This window comes from Pseudophryne corroboree, chromosome 4 (genome assembly GCF_028390025.1).
Source record: "Pseudophryne corroboree isolate aPseCor3 chromosome 4, aPseCor3.hap2, whole genome shotgun sequence".
Lineage (NCBI taxonomy): Eukaryota > Metazoa > Chordata > Amphibia > Anura > Myobatrachidae > Pseudophryne > Pseudophryne corroboree.
In genome coordinates, this window is record NC_086447.1 from 358,548,646 (window position 1) to 358,565,528 (window position 16,883).

Here is a 16,883-nt window from a genome sequence, read left to right on the forward strand (position 1 = left end):
CGTTTACAAAGCATCACCATTTTCAGCAATAGTGAGAGGATGATTGTCAAAATTGGTTTAACATTAGGCCTAGGGGGGATGTAATTAGCGCCAAAATTGCGGCAATTTACAGCAGTTGCCATTATTGCGGCAAAATGTCAGTTTTCGTGGAAATGCGCAATCCCGCGATTCACCCTATTCATATGCATATTAGCAAAAATGGGATTGCCACAAAAATGAATGCCAAATGTTAAAAATGGATAAATCTGTCCGTACCCCCCAAAAAAGCTAAACTAACATCGGATTACAGTATAAAAGTTTATTATTGGTTATAATAAACGTATTTCTGGTACTTAAATTGGGTCAAATGGCTGTTTTTGTTATGCTTTTTTTTTTTTTTATTAAAAAAAATTATTGAAAGAAATTTTCTTCCAGCAAAATAAGTGCTAAAATTTAAACTTGAGGTACATAAAAAATAGGATTTTAGTTACCTACTGTTAAATCCTTTTCTGGTAGTCCACAAGGGATATTGGGGAATTAATACGATGGGGTATAGATGGGGTGTGCTGGCTCCTCCCCTCTATGCCCCCTCCCACAGGCAGTTATAGGTAAAAAAGTGCCCGAAGGAGAATGAACATACTTGAGAGAAGGACCATAACAATGAGTGGTGAGATTCACACACCAGCACACCAATAACATAAAACGACCAGCAACGGCTGGTAACAATACAGCAACAAAACCGGATACTATATAAGAGAAACCTGCAGAAAAGTCAACGCACTGAGGCGGGCGCCCAATATTCCTGTGTCCTCCATCGGTGACATTACTACCTCCAGCTGGGGACATCTCTGCACAGACTTTCAGTTCCGGACTTCATCCTTTTCACGTAGCGGTAATTGGAAGTCGCAGCAGCTCTTTCATCTTGGAGGACGGAGACGTCCGGTGTCTCCTAGCCGCACTCCTCCCAACCAGCACAGCAGGCTTTCAGCTGGATTCACCGCACAACAATCACGGATGGTGAGCTTGTCACAGCATACAGGCGGTCTGCCCGTACATTTACAGAACACGTGTAAAACAGTTTACCACTGGTTGCTCGGAACTACTGTATCATACCATTGGCTCAGTTGTGACCGTCAGGTCAAGCACCTTAGTCTTTGCATTTGCTAAGGAATATATTAGGACTATTATCATTCCAGTCTTATCTATTTAAAAGAACGAAGATATCCATCTATTCGTTATTTATACACACTGTGGTATTTTTGGTGTGGTGCTATATATAAAGGACTTGTACAGTCCAGAGAACAAATTGATTCACCTCTACTTAAATAGCTAAAGGAGCTTGTGTTAATACCTGGAGAACATATGTTGTATTATCTAATTGCATGCAAAGTGGTAAGAATTTTACCTCTATGGTTTTATCTTGATTGAGCAGTTTTATATGGTGATTGTATTTAGTATACGCATTGGTTGATGCAATTCATTTATTAAAGAATAATATATTTCTCTAACGTCCTAAGTGGATGCTGGGACTCCGTAAGGACCATGGGGAATAGCGGCTCCGCAGGAGACTGGGCACAAAAGTAAAAGCTTGAACTAGCTGGTGTGCACTGGCTCCTCCCCCTATGACCCTCCTCCAAGCCTCAGTTAGATTTTTGTGCCCGAACGAGAAGGGTGCATGCTAGGTGGCTCTCCTGAGCTGCTTAGAGTAAAAGTTTATTTTAGGTTTTTTATTTTCAGTGAGTCCTGCTGGCAACAGGCTCACTGCATCGTGGGACTAAGGGGAGAAGAAACGAACTCACCTGCGTGCAGAGTGGATTGGGTTTCTTAGGCTACTGGACATTAGCTCCAGAGGGACGATCACAGGTTCAGCCTGGATGGGTCCCGGAGCCGCGCCGCCGGCCCCCTTACAGAGCCAGAAGAACGAAGAGGTCCGGTGAAATCGGCGGCAGAAGACGTTCCTGTCTTCAACTAAGGTAGCGCACAGCACTGCAGCTGTGCGCCATTGCTCTCAGCACACTTCACACTCCGGTCACTGAGGGTGCAGGGCGCTGGGGGGGAGCGCCCTGAGACGCAATAAAAACAGAAATACCTTAGGATGGCAAAAGAAATACATCACATATAGCTCCTGGGCTATATGGATGTATTTAACCCCTGCCAGTTTTCCAGAAAAAAGCGGGAGATAAGGCCGTCGTGAAGGGGCGGAGCCTATCTCCTCAGCACACAAGCGCCATTTTCCCTCACAGTTCCGCTGGAAGGACGGCTCCCTGACTCTCCCCTGCAGTCCCTACAGAATCAGGGTAAAAACGAGAGAGGGGGGGCACTATTGGCAGCTAAATTATAAACAGCAGCTATAAAAGGGAGTAACACTTATATAAGGTTATCCCTATTGATATATATATATATATATAGCGCTCTGGTGTGTGCTGGCAAACTCTCCCTCTGTCTCCCCAAAGGGCTAGTGGGGTCCTGTCCTCTATCAGAGCATTCCCTGTGTGTGTGCTGGGTGTCGGTACGATTGTGTCGACATGTATGAGGAGGAAAATGATGTGGAAGCAGAGCAATTGCCTGTATTAGTGATGTCACCCCCTAGGGAGTCGACACCTGACTGGATGGTTGTATTTAAAGAACTACGTGACAATGTCAGCACTTTACAAAAAACTGTTGACGACATGAGACAGCCGACAAATCAATTAGTGCCTGTCCAGGCGTCTCAGACACCGTCAGGGGCGATAAAACGCCCGTTACCTCAGTGGGTCGACACAGACCCAGACACGGATACTGAGTCCAGTGTCGACGGTGAGGAGACAAACGTAATGTCCAGTAGGGCCACACGTTACATGATCACGGCAATGAAGGAGGCATTGAACATTTCTGACACTACAAGTACCACAAAGAAGGGTATTATGTGGGGAGTGAAAAAACTACCAGTAGCTTTTCCTGAGTCAGATGAATCAAATGAGGTGTGTGATAAAGCGTGGGTTTCCCCCGATAAAAAAGTGCTAATTTCTAATAAATTATTGGCACTATACCCTTTCCCGCCAGAGGTTAGGGCACGTTGGGAAACACCCCCTAGAGTAGATAAAGCGCTCACACGTTTATCTAAACAAGTAGCGTTACCGTCTCCTGATACGGCCGCCCTCAAAGAACCAGCGGATAGAAGGCTGGAAAATATCCTGAAGGGTATATACACACATACTGGTGTTATACTGCGACCAGCAATCGCATCAGCCTGGATGTGCAGTGCTGGAGTTGCGTGGTCGGATTCCCTGACTGAAAATATTGATACCCTGGATAGGGACAGTATATTACTAACTATAGAGCATTTGAAGGATGCATTACTATATATGCGTGATGCACAGAGGGATATTAGCACCCTGGCATCAAGAGTGAGTGCTATGTCCATTTCTGCCAGAAGAGCGTTATGGACGCGACAGTGGTCAGGGGATGCGGATTCCAAATGACATATGGAAGTATTGCCGTTTAAAGGGGAGGAGTTATTTGGGGCCGGTCTATCGGACCTGGTGGCCACGGCAACGGCCGGAAAGTCCACCTTTTTACCCCAGGTCACCTCTCAGCAGAAAAAGACACCGTCTTTTCAAACTCAGTCCTTTCGTCCCCATAAGTACAGGCGGGCAAAAGGCCACTCATTTCTGCCCCGGGGCAGAGGAAGAGGAAAAAGACTGCACCAGGCAGCCTCTTCACAGGAGCAGAAGCCCTCCTCTGCTTCTGCCAAGTCTTCAGCATGACGCTGGGGCTTTACAAGCGGACTCGGACACGGTGGGGGCCCGTCTCAAAAATTTCAACGCGCAGTGGGCTCACTCGCAAGTGGACCCCTGGATTCTGCAGGTAGTATCACAGGGGTACAAACTGGAATTCGAGACGTCTCCCCCTCGCCGGTTCCTGAAGTCTGCTCTACCAAAGTCTCCCTCCGACAGGGAGGCAGTTTTGGAAGCCATTCACAAGCTGTATTCCCAGCAGGTGATAATCAAGGTACCTCGCCTACAACAGGGAAAGGGGTATTATTCCACGCTGTTTGTGGTACCGAAGCGGACGGCTCGGTGAGACCAATTTTAAATCTAAAATCCTTGAACACTTACATAAAGAGGTTCAAATTCAAGATGGAGTCACTCAGAGCAGTGATAGCAAACCTGGAAGAAGGGGACTATATGGTGTCTCTGGACATCAAAGATGCTTATCTCCACGTCCCAACCTACCCTTCTCACCAAGGGTACCTCAGGTTTGTAGTACAAAACTGTCATTATCAGTTTCAGACGCTGCCGTTTGTTTGTCCACGGCACCTCGGGTCTTTACCAAGGTAATGGCCGAAATGATGATTCTTCTTCGAAGAAAAGGCGTTTTGATTATCCCTTACTTGGACGATCTCCTGATAAGGGCAAGGTCCAGGGAACAGTTAGAAGTCGGAGTAGCACTATCTCAGTTAGTGTTACGTCAGCACGGGTGGATTCTAAATATTCCAAAATCGCAGCTGATTCCAACGACACGTCTCCTCCTGTTCCTAGGAATGATTCTGGACACAGTCCAGAAAAAGGTGTTTCTCCCAGAGGAGAAGGCCAGGGAGTTATCCGAGCTAGTCAGGAATCTCCTAAAACCAGGCCAGGTGTCAGTGCATCAGTGCACGAGGGTCCTGGGAAAAATGGTGGCTTCTTACGAAGCGATTCCATTCGGAAGATTCCATGCAAGAACGTTTCAGTGGGATCTTCTGGACAAATGGTCCGGATCGCATCTTCAGATGCATCAGCGGATAACCCTGTCGCCAAGGACAAGGGTGTCTCTTCTGTGGTGGCTGCAGAGTGCTCATCTACTAGAGGGCCGCAGATTCGGCATTCAGGATTGGATCCTGGTGACCACAGATGCCAGCCTGAGAGGCTGGGGAGCAGTCACACAGAGACAAAATTTCCAGGGCTTGTGGTCAAGCATGGAAACATCTCTTTATATAAACATTCTGGAACTAAGGGCCATTTACAATGCCCTAAGTCAAGCAAAACCCCTGCTTCAGGGTCAGGCGGTATTGATCCAATCGGACAACATCACGTCAGTCGCCCACGTAAACAGGGCGGCACGAGAAGCAGGAGGGCGATGGCAGAAGCTGCAAGGATTCTTCGCTGGGCGGAGAATCATGTGATAGCACTGTCAGCAGTGTTCATTCCGGGAGTGGACAACTGGGAAGCGGACTTCCTCAGCAGACACGACCTTCACCCGGGGGACTGGGGACTTCATCCAGAAGTCTTCCAAGAGATGGTAAACCGTTGGGAAAAACCAAAGGTGGACATGATGGCGTCCCGTCTCAACAAAAAACTAGACAGATATTGCGCCAGGTCAAGGGACCCTCAGGCAATAGCGGTGGACGCTCTGGTAACACCATGGGTGTACCAGTCAGTGTGTGTGTTCCCTCCTCTGCCTCTCATACCAAAAGTACTGAGAATCATAAAAAGGAGAGGAGTAAGAACTATACTCGTGGTTCCGGATTGGCCAAGAAGGACTTGGTACCCGGAACTTCAAGAGATGCTCACGGAGGACCCGTGGCCTCTACCTCTAAGAAAGGACCTGCTCCAGCAGGCTGCGTTTGACGGCATGGCGGTTGAATGCCGGATCCTGAAGGAAAAGGCATTCCAGAAGAAGTCATCCCTACCCTGATAAAGGCGAGGAAGGATGTAACCGCGAAACATTATCACCGCATTTGGCGAAAATATGTTGCGTGGTGTGAGGCCAAAGAGGCCCCTACAGAGGAATTTCAACTGGGTCGCTTCCTACATTTCCTGCAAACAGGACTGTCTATGGGCCTAAAATTAGGGTCCATTAAGGTTCAAATTTCGGTTTTCTTCCAAAAAGAACTGGCTTCAGTTCCTGAAGTCCAGACGTTTGTCAAAGGGGTACTGCATATACAGCCTCCTTTTGTGCCCCCGGTGGCACCTTGGGATCTCAATGTGGTTTTGGGGTTCCTAAAATCACATTGGTTTGAACCACTCACCACTGTGGAATTAAAATATCTCACATGGAAGGTGGTAATGCTGTTAGCCCTGGCTTCAGCCAGGCGTGTCTCAGAATTGGCGGCTTTATCTTATAAAAGCCCTTACCTGATTTTTCACACGGATAGGGCAGAATTGAGGACTCGTCCTCAATTTCTCCCAAAGGTGGTTTCAGCGTTTCACGTGAACCAGCCTATTGTGGTGCCTGCGGCTACTAGGGACTTGGAGGACTCCAAGTTACTGGACGTAGTCAGGGCCCTGAAAATATATATTTCCAGGACGGCTGGAGTCAGGAAATCTGACTCGCTGTTTATCCTGTATGCACCCAACAAGCTGGGTGCTCCTGCTTCTAAGCAGACGATTGCTCGTTGGATTTGTAGTACAATTCAGCTTGCACATTCTGTGGCAGGCCTGCCACAGCCAAAATCTGTAAAAGCCCATTCCACAAGGAAGGTGGGCTCATCTTGGGCGGCTGCCCGAGGGGTCTCGGCTTTACAACTTTGCCGAGCAGCTACTTGGTCAGGGGCAAACACGTTTGCTAAATTCTACAAATTTGATACCCTGGCTGAGGAGGACCTGGAGTTCTCTCATTCGGTGCTGCAGAGTCATCCGCACTCTCCCGCCCGTTTGGGAGCTTTGGTATAATCCCCATGGTCCTTACGGAGTCCCAGCATCCACTTAGGACGTTAGAGAAAATAAGAATTTACTTACCGATAATTCTATTTCTCATAGTCCGTAGTGGATGCTGGGCGCCCATCCCAAGTGCGGATTGTCTGCAATACTTGTATATAGTTATTGTTACAAAATTCGGGTTATTATTGTTGTGAGCCATCTTTTCAGAGGCTCCTTCGTTTATCATACTGTTAACTGGGTTCAGATCACAGGTTGTACGGTGTGATTGGTGTGGCTGGTATGAGTCTTACCCGGGATTCAATATCCTTCCTTATTATGTACGCTCGTCCGGGCACAGTATCCTAACTGAGGCTTGGAGGAGGGTCATAGGGGGAGGAGCCAGTGCACACCAGCTAGTTCAAGCTTTTACTTTTGTGCCCAGTCTCCTGCGGAGCCGCTATTCCCCATGGTCCTTACGGAGTCCCAGCATCCACTACGGACTATGAGAAATAGAATTATCGGTAAGTAAATTCTTATTTTTTTTGGACATGTAACTTCACTTATTTCAAAGCCTGATTAATAATATAAATAGCCCAGCGTGACCTTTAGTGTTTTTAGACACTCAGTAGCCAAGATATGCATCCAGGGGAGTGATGTCTACACCCACAGGTCTTCGAGGCAGTAATGCAAAGGTGGGGCCTACCACGAATAGATCTAATGAACTCTCGAAAGAACCATCAGTTACCAAGGTATGTGGCCAGGACATGGGATCCAGCAGCAGAAGTGGTGGACGCGCTGGCGATTCCCTGGACATACGATCTGGTGTACATCTTTCTTCCATTCCCCCTTTTGCCGAGAGTGTTAAAGCTCCGCCATCACCTTGGTGAAGACTCTCAGTGCCGTGGAGAGGCCAAACGGCAGCACCTGAAACTGATAGTCCAACAGTGCAAACCTGAGATATGCCTGATGCGGAGACCAGATGGGAATGTGGAGGGACACATTCTTGATGTCCAGGGACACCAGGAACTCCCTCTCCGTCAGACCTGAGATGACAGCTTTCAGAGACTCCATCTTGAATTTGAACTCCCTGAGGTAGGGGGTTCAAAGATTTTAAGTGTAGAATTGGCCGTACCGAACCATCCAGCTTCGGTACCACGAAAAGGTTCGAATAGTAACCTTTGTTCCACTGATGAACTGGAACAATGACCATGGAAACACCACCAATTTTTGGATAGCTTCCAGAAGAATTGTTCTGTCTGCCAGCAGAGCTGGCAAGCCTGACTTGAAGAAACGGTGAGGCGGGATATCTTAGCTCCAGCCTGTACCCTCGGGACACTATATCCAGTACTCAGGGGTCCAGGCCAGACAACACCCAGACGTGGCTGAAATGCAGGAGTCTTGCCCCCACCTGACCTTCCTCCAGGCCCAGCTGTCCACCGTCATGCGGAGGACTTTGGGGTATCAGAAGCAGGCTTCTGGTTCTGGGAGCCAGCGGGAGCAGGCTTCTTTCATTTAGCACGACCACCTCTGAAGGTATTCGAAGGCTTGTTCTTTCTAGGCCTCGCGGGCCAAAAGGGCTGTGACGTGGCTGGTGTAAAAGGCTTCTTCGTAGCCGGAGCAGCTGAGGGGAAAAAAAAGGAGACTTACCCGCTGTAGCCGTGGCAATCCACGCATCTAGCGCCTCCCCAAAGAGAGCCTGACCTGTATAAGGTAGGCCCTCCACACTCTTCCTGGATTCCGCGTCCGCAGACCATTGGCGCAGCCAGAGACCCCAGAGATCCCCTCAGCCATGGAACCCAGGTCCTTCATGGAATCTACCAGGAACCCTGCAGAATCCTGAATATTACATAAAAATAAATCAGCGTCACCTTTATCCATCGTAGTCGATTCCTCCTGCAGAATGATTGACCACCTGGCAATAGCTTTAGAAATCCAAGCACAGGCTATAGTAGGCCGAAGTATAGCCCCTGAAGCCATGTAAATGGTTTTTAGCGTAGCATCCATCTTGCGATCTTCCGATAGATCCTGGGACTGGTAATACCACCTGTTTGGACAGCCTGGAGACAGAGGCGTCGGCGGAGACTCCCACTTTTTTCTATCTTCTTCTGGGAAGGGAAAAGCAACCAAGACCCTCTTAGAGATCTGGAATTTTTTTTTTCTCCGGATTTTCCCAGGCTACAAGATAGCGTTTAATTCCTTAGAGGGTGGGGGTGGGGGCGGGGGGCTTTTTACTGTCCGTGAAAAAGGCCTCCTCAACCTGCTCAGGAGTTGTCAGTAATGTGTAACAGATCCCTCACGGCTTCAATCATCAACTGCACCCCCTTAGCAAGTGATGCCGTCCCCCTCGACACATCTCCATCACCGTCTGCAGTGTCTGAATCGGTGTCCGTATCATCCGGCATAATCTTGGCAAGTGCACGTTTGTGAGAATGTACCGCAGGGGACCCCGAGGTAGTATCAGACCATACAACCATAGAGGATTGCAGTACCTGAGTTGCATGCTCAGTTCTAGCAACCCTATCTGAAATCTGAGAAACAGTCTCCCTATGAGAGGCTAACCATTCCGGCTCTCTATCTGGGATCTGTGCTACAACAGTGCAATCCTGATTACATGGGATGGGATCTTTCTGGGAAGATAAATCCTCTGCAGCATATGAAACAGAGTCTCTAGACATGTTTGCAAATACACACCAATCACCCCACATACACCCAGGGTACTGGGCAGACAGAGTTTTCCCCCCAAGAATGGCATTGAGACACAGAAATTGGAACCAACCCACACACAGCGCTATTATAGGTATAAGGAGACCCTAAACTAGCGCTGACAGTGTCCCTTAATAGGTGACACAGCCTTTACACAGCCTCCCCTCCCTTCTACAACCCCCTGGTACCGTACAGATGAGGTGCTCTGGAGGGACCTGCTCTTCCACTGGCAGTGTGCTGCAGGCAGGATAATGGCGCTGAACGCTGCTGGGTCTGCTCTGAGGAGAAGCTCCACCCCCTTAATGGCGCTGTCTTCCCACTCTTCTGAGATTATACTGGCCTGAGGATTTTTTGCTGGCTGAGATCCGCAGACCCAGACAGGCTTGATTTGGTCAGTGTAGGGTCAGGTGCTGGCTCAGGGCGGCTCACGGAAATACCGCTGAGCCACCCAGGAGCGCAGTTTACACTGTGCTCCAACCCTTAAGCCGCTATCTTCACACTGACCCCCCGCTTGTAAGGGGGGACAGTGACTCACTCGCCACACTTCAGCTCTGCAAGGGGGTGGTGGCTGGCTGCTGGGGTGAGCGTTCCCCTGTGGCAGGGCGCAATCTGTCCCCTCTCGAGCTCAGTGTCCAGTCAGCAGAGACAGTGGCTCAGACCCCGCAGGGTGGACACTGCTCCCCTCCTCAGTCCCTCGTTGCAGGCAGGCTGTTGCCAACAGCCTCCTGTAAAAAAAATAAACTCTAAAATAAACTTTTTCTAAGAAAGCTCTGTAGAGCTCCCCTAGCTGTGACTGGCTTCTCCGGGCACATTTTCTAAACTGAGTCTGGTAGGAGGGGCATAGAGGGAGGAGCCAGCCCACACTATTAAACTCTTAAAGTGCCAATGGCTCCTGGTGGACCCGTCTATACCCCATGGTACTAATATGGACCCCAGCGTCCTCTAGGACGTAAGAGAAAAGTGTCCCTTGGAACATCAGATGTAGCAGAAGCCTGGTCCCTGAACCTACTGCGATATTTAGTTCCTCTGCATACCAAACCCTTTTTCAGTCAGTCTTGTGCTACTAGGTTGAGGGATCATTGAAATTGGGGAGAGATATATAGGGGGTATGGGACTCTGTGTCGACAGTGACTAGGTCGACACATGAAATGGGTCGACATGGCCATTAAGTCGACGTGAACAAGGTCGACATGGAAAAAGTTTGACGAGTTTTTTTTTTTTTGGTGTCGTTTTCTCCGTAAAGTGACGTGGAACGCCAATTAGTTCACCATGTCCCCTACAAGCTGTCTCGCTGCGCTCGGCACAGGTTACCATTCCCAATTGTAGTCCACGTGGATCGTAAAGTATGATAAAAGTTCAAAAAATGAAGAATTTTTTTTTGAAAAACCCATGTCAACCTTGTTCATGTTAACATAATGGTCGTGTCGACCGATTTCCTATGTCGACCTGATGTCTGGATACCATATATAGGCTAGATGGAAACTCCATGGTACTACTATTGCAACTATCAGAAAAGCTAAAGCGTCACTGGATCTGCAACAGTCTGTTTTGTTGCTGAACCGAGAAGCCAATAAATCCATCTGTGGTTGACCCCATCACATTTCCATACCGTTGAAGACATCTGGGTTTTATTAAAAAAAAAAAAACATTTGGTTTAAACAAAGGACGTTCATCAGCTGCAGATCCACTCTGTCAGTCCCTCCATTTATTACCTGTATTGTACTGTATTCACTACACCAATGTACATCTCTTCGCTTATCTCAAAATATCTCCCAACCCGACCTCTCTGCTCCTCACAAGATCTACGTCTCTTATCCACACTCATTACTTGCTCCCAGGCATGATTGCAGGACTTTCTTTGGGCTGCACCCACTCTGTGAACTGCTCTACCATGCACAATAAGACTCTTCCCTAGGGGATAATTCAGAGTTGATCGCAGCAGCAAAGTTATTAGCAGTTGGGCAAAACCATGTGCACTGCAGGGGAGGCAGATGTAACATTTGCAGAGTCAGATTTGGGTGGGTTATTTTGTTTCTGTGCAGGGCAAATACTGGCTGCTTTATTTTTACACTGCAATTTAGATTTCAGTTTGAACACACCACACCCAAATCTAACTCTCTGCACGTTATATCTGCTCACCTCCCCCCCTCTGCAGTGCACATGGTTTTGCCCAACCGCTAACATATTTGCTGCTGCAATCAACTCTGAATTAGGCCCCTAGTCTCGAAACCTTCAAGCGTTCCCTGAAAACTCACCTCTTTAGGCTAGCTTATCACATTCCAGAACCGCTCACTCAACCTTCATAAGCTTTCCTATCCAATTATATCCCCACCGTACAGTCCACACATATTTTCTCTTTCTTCACTTTCCCATCATCATTGCTGTGATGTGATATCATGCAGCCCACCAAGAACTTTCACAATCTGGTGGACAACTATGCGATAGCACCTATCCTTGTGTATCAATGCCTATTGTAAGCTTGCCTTCCTAACTCTATGACTGATTGTTATTACCCAGTATTGTTTTATCATTGTGTCCAATTGTAAAGCGCAACGAAATTGGCTGTGCTATATAAGAAACTGTTAATAAATAAATCAGATAACCCTGCACAGTACTGTGTATGACATATTACATGAATATATATATATATATATATATATATATATATATATATATATATATATATATACATATACATACACACACACAGGTTGATGGCTCAGTGTACACAACCTCTGTTTAATACACAGTTATTAAAAAATATTGTATTAAATGACCTTCAGGCTGTGTGTATAAGGTGTATATGAAACATAAAAGTGTATTCTGTGCTTAGACTTAGGTCCCATCGCCATCATATCTCATTATGGTATGCAATTATTCCAAAATACGGAAAAATCCGATATCCAAAATACCTCTGGTCCCAAGCATTTTGGATAAGGGATACTCAACCTGTATGTATGTATGTATGTATGTGTATATATATATATATATATATATATATATATACACACACACATATATATATATATATATATATACTGTGTTGATGTGCTCTATGAGAGTGGTTAATTCCTTCTCTGTTCCAGACCATAGGATCAGCAGGTCGTCTATATATCGTGTATATAGCATGATTTTATTCGCTGTCTCTGAAGATGAAAAGAAAAAGGCTTCTTCTTGTTGGAACATATATACATTGGCGAACGATGGGGCCACTGAGGACCCCATCGCACACCCGGTGGTCTGGATAAAATACTGACCATTGTGCATGAAGTAATTTTGTGTTAAGGTTTTCGACAACAGCAAAAGAAAAAGAGGGATAGGAATAGCATCGAAATGATGTCGGAACAAGAACAGTTCCATGGCTGCTAGGCCACTGTCATGAGGAATCACCGTGTAAAGATTTTTAACGTCAAGGGTGCATAGCACCGTATTAGTCGGAACTGTTTTGATAAGATTCAATTTATTGAGAAGTTGTGTAGTGTCTTTAAGGAACGTAGGCTGTTCCATAATATACGGCTGAATCAACTGGTCAAGAAACTGTGAAATTGGATGAAGAAGTGACCCCCTTGCAGAAATGATGGGTCGGGGAGGAGGGTCCACCGGATTTTTGTGAAGTTTGGGAATCGTGTATAGCACCGGAGTAATGGGAAAATCAGTGATTAAAGAATTGTAGATTTTTTTATCAAAGTGTCCTGCAAGGTGGGCTTCCAAAAGGACATTGTCCAAATCGCGTTTGAAACCCTCCGTTGGATTCTTGGATAGCTGTTGGTAAGTAGTGTGATCTTGGACAAGCAGATCAATGTTGGCAATGTACTGTGTGGAGTCCTGAATGACGAAGCCACCGCCCTTATCGGCGGTGCGAAAGATGACATCCTGGTATTGTGACAAATCCGTAAAGCCTTTTGTTCAGCTCGAGTCAGATTAGTATGAACTGTGGGTTGAGCTGCATGATATTTGGTTACTGCTGTGTCCAGCAGACGATTGAATGTTTTTAACGACGCATTCAGTGAGGTGGGATCAAAGGACGTTTTTTTATGCATAGATGGTACTTTGTGAAAAGTTGGTGCATTGTCAGGTTGGTGTTGGAAAAATTCTTTGGTTTTCAAAGTTCTATGTAGCCCATATAGATCTATCTTCCAATCCAATTCCCGGTGGGCATGGGTAGGTACAAAGGATAATCCTTTGTTCAACACATTTAATTCTGTAGTTGGAAAATTGCGGGATGACAAGTTGAAGGTTACTTCCTCCCTTTGTTGATGGGAGGCTTGGAAGATCCTTTGGTTTTGGCCCCCACGTCGCGTTCTTCCCGGTCGCGCATGTCGACTTTTGAACGTGTGGCCCTGGCTAAAGGGACTGTCCGTGATGTCTGGGGATCTTCCGAATCAGTGACCAAAAAAATCACTGTCACTGTTGGACTGCGAACGATTCCTCCTAGGTGGTGGATTTCTATCCTTCCAGGTAATTCGGGATCTAGAACGGAACGATGATTCTGTTCCATTCAGCCACCGGTATACCCTCTGGTCTTCATAGTCGGATTGTACCGTGACTAGTTTTTTTTGTTTGAATTTTAGAAGGTCTTGTCTATACGTGTTGCACTGTTGGTCCAGCCGGTCCCATTGTGCTTGAAGTTTTTTATCCTCCAATTGGGTTTTGAATTTTAGAGTGGCTGCCGAAAGTTTTGACCTGGTATCGGACAGTATAGTTCTTGCCTCCTCGATCACCAGCAGCATCAAATCTGAGCTGCACTTATTGAGTATGGATACCCATTTTCGGCAGAAGTCCGCGCTATTGCAGCCAATGGTTGGCATATTTTTTATTCTAAAGCCGCGTGGTATCATTTTAGCACGGAAATAATCCGATAGTGATGTTCCATGTAGGAGGTAATTGGTCTCTTTGTTGCGTAATCTAAGAAGTGTCTGGAAGATCTCATCCGTGGAGGATGGTTGAGGTTTTACGCTGAGGTCTTCACCAAAAAGGATCTGGTTAGCTTGTTCATCATTGTAGCGGAGTGTCTCTGCCAGAGGTTGTTTAAGGTCGATAAATGACAGAGCTCCCGATGGTGGTGGTGATGACATGATGGCCTGTATAGGGATCCAAAAAAGCCCAGAGCCGCTGACAGCTAATAAAATCATGCTATATAGACGACCTGCTGATCCTATGGTCTGGAAGAGAGAAGGAATTAACCACTCTCATAGAGCACATCAACACAGTAGATTCACCCATCAAATTCACGCATCAGATAAGTACCACAAGTATCAACTATTTGGACGTCACCATTGAGATTAAAGAGAACTGCATACATACGAAGCTCTTTTCAAAGCCTACAGACCGCAACACGCTGCTTCACCACAGCAGCTGCCACCCTCCTGCATTAATACGCGGGTTACCTCGATCACAAATGCTTAGGGCGGCACGTATCTCAAGTGACCAAGCCACTCTAACAACCACGTTGGATCAGATGATCCACAAGTTTGCCCATAGAGGCTATAAATTACGTGATCTAATGCATGCTAGGGATGAAGTTCTAAAAATTTCTAGGGAACAGCTGCTCTACAAAGTGCCTTGACCACCGTTGAAATCACGGATCCCCTTCGTGACTTGGTACACGACTGCCAGTAAAGTCATCCCACGCGCATCCAAAGGCCTGTGGCCCATTGTCTCTGGTGACAAAGAGTTACCCTGCTTTAAACGTACCTCTCTGATGCCTAGCTATAAGAGGGGACCCAATTTAAGGGACTTCTTGGTGAAAACCAATATCACTTCAATTCCACAGGCCCCTTCACACAAGTCAAAAAACCAGGGTGCTATAGGTGTGCATCCTGCACCACATGCAAATATTTAGAAACTGGTCATAATTTCAATAATCCACACACTGACCAGCAATACAAAATTCGACATGTGCTGACGTGCACCACACCATTCATAGTGTACATTATCATTTGCCCATGTGGCTTGCTGTACGTGGGACAGACCATTAGAAACCTGAGAGACCGGATGGCGTTACACCGATCGGCCATTAAAGCATCACTTAACGGCAAACCGGTAGACCAACCGGTAGCACGCCACTTTAAACAAAGTGGCCACCCGCTATCCAGTCTCCGGTACAAGATTATCGACCACATTCCGAGCCCAGTGAGAGGTGGAGATCGACACAGAGCGCTATCTAAATGTGAATCCAAATGGATTTTTTTATTAGATGCATTGTCACCTAAAGGACTGAACGAAAAATTCACTTGGAATGTATTTCTGTAACTTCTGTTATTATATCAGTAGCTTCTACTCCAGCTTTTGATCCTCTTCCCCCTCCACCCCCCCCTCCCCCTTTTTCTTATCCTTGATTTGCTGTACCTGTTCGGCGGTTCCATTAACACCCAGTTATTACGCTTTAGCCCATTCATAGATTAGACTATATATTTTTTGCACAGAACTTAATTTATTGCTTTCTCTGATTATAGGCTGTGTTCAAGGGTGCACTATGTTATTGTTAGCATTGGGCTCTGCTCACCACACTGGTTATACTTCAGCTGATCACAAGTAATTTTTAATTCATGTTTTTAATTGCTTTTCACTTTTCACATTAGTCGCCCGGTCCCTGGGTGTCCTAGCATGTATTTCACATGCCTTACCACACTATGTTTTTACTGTTTCACCCACGGGTTTCCCCGGCGCCTATGTTGCCAGCGCAGCCGTTGCCTAGCAACGGACATGTCATCCATACGCCGCACACGTGACGTACCCGGAAGTCCCGGGCACAGACGCCGGGAACACCTGCTCCTGCATGCTACATAAACGGTGAGTGTTCTATGCTTCTGTTTGGTTCTTTTATCACTTATGCTTTCACTGCACATGGGCATTCTTACCTGAGGAAAAGGCTGTTAGGCCTTGAATCGTCGTAAGCAACCTGCCATGTTTTCTTCTGTTATGAACACGTTTGCTTTGTTTCCACAATGATTTGAATACAAGTTTTAACAAGTCCTTGGAGTGCCGCCTCAGTTCCTTTGCTGCATACACCTGAGCCACAGGTGGGGAAGGATATGTTATTGTATCATCATCAGGAGGGCACCCAGGCATTAATTATTCTTTAACATTGAGTGCCGGATGAGTTTACCAGTATATATATATATATATATATATATATATATATATATATATATATTTATTATATCACCAAACAAAGACCCTATATGCACTGATATCTAAAGCTACACCAATAAGAAATACCTTCCGTCAGACAAGGTATTGGAATAAAGATAAAAAACTAAAGAATTCTCATGGGAGCTAGGCCACCTCAAGATTCACTATACAATAAAAAATATTTTTCATATTTATATAAAATAATTTCATAACATTGTCGTATATGTCAATGACGCAAAAACATCTAAAAACTTAGATTTTTACAATGCTCTGAAAGTTCACAATATGGAATTCTCTGCTATTATTTTGGAGAGATCAAGCTTCAACCAATGAATTCAGATACATCAGTCAAAACGTAGAAATCCAACGCGTTTCGTCCATTAGGACTTCATCAGGGGGTTTTAAATCTAGGTGGATTTTTGGGAGGAGATATATAAGTCTTACACTCTTTATTTAAAAAAAAAAGAA